The sequence below is a fragment of the Aegilops tauschii genome, chromosome 7, assembly GCF_002575655.3.
Source record: "Aegilops tauschii subsp. strangulata cultivar AL8/78 chromosome 7, Aet v6.0, whole genome shotgun sequence".
Taxonomy (NCBI): domain Eukaryota; kingdom Viridiplantae; phylum Streptophyta; class Magnoliopsida; order Poales; family Poaceae; genus Aegilops; species Aegilops tauschii.
Genome location: NC_053041.3, coordinates 80,972,629 through 80,979,557, shown reverse-complemented (window position 1 = coordinate 80,979,557; position 6,929 = coordinate 80,972,629).

The following is a 6,929-nucleotide window of genomic DNA, read 5'->3' as shown; positions in this document are numbered from 1 at the left end:
TCGCTCGTGTCAAATTCACGACACCCCCGACAAGCCAGCCAATCACACCAACAGAGAATGATGGGTGTTCAAGCAGGCCGGCAAACTGAACGCCGAAAACAAGGGCAAGGGGCTGCATAGTGACGACGAGGAGGAGCCCCGGCCGCCGAACACGGGAGGACAAAAGAGGTTCCCCCCACAAGTGAAAACGGTGAACATGATATACACAACCCACATTCCCAAGAGGGAACGTAAGCGTGCACTAAGGGACGTCTATGCGATGGAGCCAGTCGCCCCAAAGTTCAACCCATGGTCCTCTTGTCCGATCACCTTCGATCGCAGGGACCACCCCACTAGTATCCGACATGGCGGATCTGCCGCATTGGTCCTTGACCCCATCATCGACGGATTTCACCTCACTCGAGTCCTTATGGACGGCGGCAGCAGCCTGAACCTGCTCTATCAGGATACAGTGCGCAAAATGGGTATAGACCCCTCGAGGACCAAACCCACTAAAACCACCTTTAAAGGTGTCATCCAGGTGTAGAGGCCCATTGCACAGGCTCAATCACACTGGAAGTGGTCTCCGGATCTCCGGACAACTTCCGAAGCGAGGAGTTAATCTTCGATATCGTCCCGTTCCGTAGTGGCTATCACGCACTGCTCGGGCGAACCGCATTTGCCAGATTCAATGCGGTACCGCATTATGCATACCTCAAGCTCAAAATGCCAGGACCCCATGGGGTTATAACAGTCAATGGAAACACAGAACGCTCGCTCCGCACGGAGGAGCACACTGCGGCCCTCGCAGCTGAGGCACAAAGCAGCCTTTTAAGGCAAACCGCCAATTCGGCGATAAAGCCCCCGGACACCTTCAAGCGAGTCCGGAGTAACCTGCAACAGGATCGCCTGGCACGTTCAGAGCTTGCCTAGCAATTCGGCCCCCGTCGTAGTCCCAGTCAAGCGACGAAATCTGTGCCGCGCGTACATAATTACGCACTAAAAATACCATGGACATAGGTGGGGGCACGACCAGGGCACGTCCCACAATGCGGCTTAACCGCCCCAGGGGCTGTATACCTTTATCATTTCCTCTCTTTCAGGACCTTACTCTCTGGAAGCCCTTTCCGGCAGCCTGATTGCTGGACACATTACGGGAAGGAACAACCAAGGGGGCAAGAAGCTAAGATGTACAAGGGAATCCCCAGGTGGTCTCTGATAACAATCGAAGTACCCATTTTTAATACCCATACGCAGCTTACCCTTGGATAGGACATGTCAAATAGTCCTATTTTTTGCTTATCGCACTACTTGTATCAATACGCTTCGACGTATTATTTAAATAACAATGCACAACATTAGTCTATTATTGCATTACCCTTCTTTTTTCTTATCTGTTTATTTACGACAACTTGCACCCGTACATCCTGGTACGACCAGTACGCCAGGGGCTTCAGTATACCCCATAATATGGCGTGAGAAGTCCGAACACTTTCGACAGTGCGGCACCCCGAACTTATAGCATTATATGCATCAGCTCCGAATCATGTCTTGGGTCAATAGTTGGGTTTGCCCGGCTCCCATGTTTTAGTACCTTACGTTCCGCAAAATCAGCTAAGGTAGTACTGGGAGAACTACTGCGATTGTGTCCCGGTTCTTCCGGACGAGCACCTCAGTAGAGAAAGCTGAAAACTGACTGTCATGATAAGGCGAGAGCTGGTCGTTGTTCGAGAGGTCTCAAGTCCTTAAAGACTTTTTCCGCTTCGGGCGAGGAGTCGGCCTTGCCCGACTTAGGCGTATATAGTGCCCCAAATTCGGCCTTCCGAATACTAGGGGCTTCGCCAAAATTTAAAATTGTAGACTTCTATGGCTAAGTGAGAGTGATAAAGCCTTATAGTCCGATTGCCTGGTTCGTTGTGGTGAACACCTCCCTCGAAGGACCCAAAATTGGGATAAAGAGTGTTCAGGTTTATCCCGAACACCCCAGTACTAGTTACATGGGGGCAGAAGCCGACGACTGGCCAACCCTCAGATTTCATAAACGGCCGCACCGAAGGTAATATTTTAAATTAACAAGTGTTGCATAGCGCAAATGAACTCGTTTCACATTACAGGATCACATGAGTACGTTCATTCAAATATTACATCTTTAGCACATTCCTCCGCCACAAGGTGGGAACCCTTCAGGACACTGTCATAATACATTTCGGGGTGGCGATGCTCCTTGCCTTCCGGTGGCCCCTCCTTCACCAGCTTTACGGCGTCCAGCTTCGCCCAGTGCACCTTCGCCCGGGCAAAAGCCTGCGCGCACCCTCGATGCAGACGGACCGCTTCATGACTTCAAGCCGTGGGCAGGCATTCACAATCCGCCTCACCAGACCGAAGTAGCTGTCAGGCAGGGGATCGCCAGGCCACATCCGGACTATAAGACCCTTCTTGGCCTGTTCGGCCGCCTTGCGGAGCTCGACCAGTTGCTTCAGCTGGTCGGTCAAGGGCATTGGGTGTTCGGTCCCAGTATACTGAGACCAGAACAACTTCTCCGTCGAGCTCCCCTCCTCAGCCCGGTAAAACTCCGCGGCATCCAACACACCGCGGGGAAGATCTGCGGACGCTCCTGGAGAGCTCCGAACTCGGGTAAGTAAAAGGAAAGTTTCCTTCACATGCTTGCTTTGCATAATGAATGCCTTACCCGCTGCTATCTTCTTAACCGCCTCAATCTCCTGGAGGGCCTTGTGGGCTTCCGCCTTGGCGTTTTGTGCGCTTTCGAGGGCCTTCGCAAGCTCGGACTCTCGCGTCTTAGAGTCAAGCTCCAAGGACTCGTGTTTTTTGGCGAGAGCCTGGAGCACTTGCTGCACCTCGCCTACCCAGGCTTCTTGCTTTTCTCTCTCGATGCGCTCCTTGGCCGCTTTGTCTTCGGCCTCGGACAGCGCCTTCTTCAGGGTCGCCACTTCGGTTGTGGCCCCTGGCAAATTCATGATGATCCTATTATTTTACAACCAAATTTCTTTTTAATATATAGACAGGGTATAGCTTACCTTTGTTCTCTTCGAGCTGCCTCTTGGTAAGGTCGAGCTCTTCCTTGGACCGCTCAAGGTCCTGCTTCAGTGCAGCGACCTCCGCAGCACGTGCGGCAGCGGCCAGCAGTGAAGCCTGCATATGCACATAGACATATTCTGATTAGACTCCTGAGTCATTATTTGATCCTCTATTCGGCCTTTCTTCGCGAACGCCAAACAGAGCATCAGGGGCTACTGTCTATGCGGTAATATTTTCCTATAAGTTGATTACTTACCTGAAAGCCTGTTAGGAGGCTGGCACAAGCTTCAGTTAGTCCGCTTTTGGCGGTGTAACATCCCAAATTTTCAATTTGGAATGTTATACATAGATCATTCAATGCATAGCATATTTTTATTGCATTTTGACAAATCCTTGATAAATCCTAAGCAACTCAAGGACCCTCGGAGAGAGTTGGGGATTTTCTAGATTTTCATATTTGATTTTATCAAATAATAAAACGAGGATTTTGGTTTTAATTATTTTCTCTCCGGAAAAATATTTCACATTAAAATAAATGAGAGGAGAAAATATGACTTCTCCAAAACAATTGAAATATTGGAGGAAAAATATTAAAATCTTATATTGGATTTTATTCGGATTTTATTTGCAATTTTAATTGCATTAAAAAAATTGGACGTTTTCAAAACTGCATTTTTGTGTGAAAAAAATGTTCACCCTATTCTAATTATTTTAACTATACGGGGAAAATTTGTTTTATATTTTTTGGATTTTTATTTATTTTTCTATGAATTTGTTCGGCGGAATGTTAAAAGAAAAAGCGCGCGCGCGACCGGGCCGAGGCCCAGCCGCGCCGTCTCCTCCGCGCGTACGCGAGCGCCGCCGCCCGAGTCCGCCCCGAGCACGGGAGCCGCCGCCGCCTTGCCCCTCCTCCAAGCAGGCCCCCCTCCTTAAATATCGCCGCCGCCCCCCCCCCCCCCCCCCCCGTCACCCCGTCCCCGCCTGAGCCGAGCCCCGCCGGAGCCGCGAGCGCCGCCGCCCGTCGCCGCCGCCGGAGCCTGCACCTCGCCGCCCCAAGCCCCGCTGCACCCCGCCGCCCTCGCCGCCCCCTTGCCGGACCCCGCCGGAGCCCCGTCCCGACGAGGTATCGATCCGACGCCTTTGCCGTTTTAAAAAAAAACCTGTTCGTTTAAAAAAAAACCCTAGATCTGTTTATTTTCTTCGGTTTTATTATATAGTGAACGTTCACCGACCCGTTCGTTTTAACGAACGTGTTCGTCGGATTTTCACTGTTAACGAACGTCCGTTCTTTAACCGTTCGTCAGTTTTCTTTTTCGTCAGATTTTTCCGCGATTTTTCAGATCTCGATTTCTGATCGGATCTTCGTTTCTGTTTAACTTTTCGCTCGTTTATCGGAATCAGGCGATTCAAGCGCCTAGAGTTTCGTCTCGAAATTCTCTTTCCATTTAACCTACTCAAACAAGTTTTTGCTACTCTAAAATTTGACCTAGATCCAGATTAGTAAGCGAAGCTTGTTTCTTTCGCCGTTTGACTTTCGTTGTCTCGTTCGAGTTGATTCTTTTTGCAAACCGGAGTTCTTAAGTTGAACTTTCTGGTTGGATCTTTCATTCGAGTTTTACCTTGCATTAGATGAGTACTTATTGTTTGCTTGTTTGTTTGCGATAGAGTACCCGGAGTGTGCCGCTTGTTACTTCGAATCGCTAGGTTTCGCGGATCATCAGCAAGGCAAGTAACACTTTGATCATACCTTTTCATACCCAGTTTTCATTGCATTAGATCAATCCTCAAACATTGCATGGTTAGGATCTAATTAAATTGTGGGTATTGGGAAGTAGTTGAGGTAGTACCTATTACCTGTTTTATTTTTCAAACCCTTGGGAGTTACTTCTACGCTGCTATTATATTGCCATGCTATGCTCGTAGACGTGGATTGGGTTTGAGTGATATTCATGACAGATGTGAGATTGTTAATAATGGTTTACTTAAGGTGGCAACTAAAACTCATATCTGGGTGGATTGAGGCACCTGGAGAACCCAGTGTTGTCTGTTTGTATAAGGACCGCCACCCAGGCTCAAAGGGATCATAAGATTATTCATGCTGGAAACTTCCGTGTGCAGCCACAAGCTATTATGGGCTCTAGGATAGTTGAGTAGGTTACATGATCTCTTGAAGAGGTGGGCTAGCAGATGTAGGGGAAAGTAGGTGTAACTGTCCATCCGGAGTAAAGAGTGATTGTTTCTGAAAGACTGTGTCTCGGTCATCCGTTTCTCAAACATCATGTAGTGCGAGAACCAAGCGGAGGCGATCGAGTCTTGTGGGGAAAAGTGCGCAAACCTCTGCAGAGTGTACAAACTAATCATGGTCCTGAGTATCTAGTACCTGGATTATCATGTGAATCTCATCATCATGTTACTTTTAATTAATTTTGTGGGGTTAATGATGACATTTAATTGGGATTGAGATGCTGTCAACCATCTCAATGTTCAACAACCACCATGATAGTTAAATAAAATTTATTCCTTTGCAGTAGGGAAAAATTGGCTTTTCGCAAAACTTTAACCATAGAGCTTTCCACCAGCCAAATATGCATGTAGAATAGCATTATTATGTTCATTATTCTCTATGTGTTATTTTGCCAGCATATTCTATGTGCTGACCCGTTTTCGGGCTGCAACGTTTCATGTTGCAGACTTTTCAGACGACGAGTAAGGTGCCTTAGGTCGTGGTCTTATACTCAGTGATGCCGTTGGAGTTGATGGACTCACTTATCTTCCAAGCCTTCCGCTGTTATCGTATTTAGATGGCCTTAAGCCATATTTATCATACTTATTCTCTTTGGAGATATTCAATTTAATAAGTGTGTGATTGCTACTCTGTTATAAATCCTCCATTTGTACTGTGCGTGTCAGCATTACTGATCCAGGGATGACACTGGTGCACTGCAGCACAGACTATTTGAGGTCTGGTCGCTACAAAGGTGGTATCAGAGCACACGCTGACTGTAGGACACGACCACTAAGCTTAAGCCCTAGAAAACTTCTCTCTTCTCATTTCTGACCCCTCTCCACTTTCTACTCTTTTAGGAATGGCGGATGCAAGGAGCAAGTTCATGCAACCAGACGAAGACACGCCTTTTGGTCGACATTTGAAGGAAGTCACTAAGTACTTGAACATAGGAATACCAAGCATCACCGGAACCTACAACGCCACATTACCCGAAGAGGAGAGCTGGAAGATTCAAGTTCACATTCCAGGAAGGACGTTTGTGCCAGTTACTGAACCCATAAGATTGGTTTTCGAAGCATCAACCTGGAGTTTAGGGAAGAGCATGGCCGCCCACATCGCTATGGGACGCATTGGAGAAGTCTACCACAGGGAGCTTAAGGATACAATTTATCAGATTTGTGGACGCCGAGACGAGCAATGGGAGATGACCAGAACCAAGAAGGATGGATCAATTGCAGCTTTCATCCAGGAGCAAAACCAACATATTCGTCGCCAGGAGAACCAGATGTGCTCAGACAAGGAAGAACTAAAGAAGGCATTGCCGAAGATCAAGGAGATGGAGGAAGAACTCAAGGCTACACGCCAGGATTATTTGGAGGAAATCGTCGCACTAGTAGGGAAGAATGACGACCTGGAGAAGAAGATTGGAGTATTCATGGGAAATCCAGTGCCAAAAGCAAAAGATGACGAATGCACTTGCCCGGATAACTACATCATCATCGACGACACCGACTCGGAACCAAGTGAAGATGACTTTGTTGATGAAGCTGGAGCAGACATCATGGAGTCTTCAACTGATTAGAATTTCTAGTAGACCACCATATCAGTAGTAGTTTTCCCCCATTCAATAGTATAGTTCGAGCACTTTGTAACGCTAGTTAGATCGATTGTATGCCTTGTTTGAATT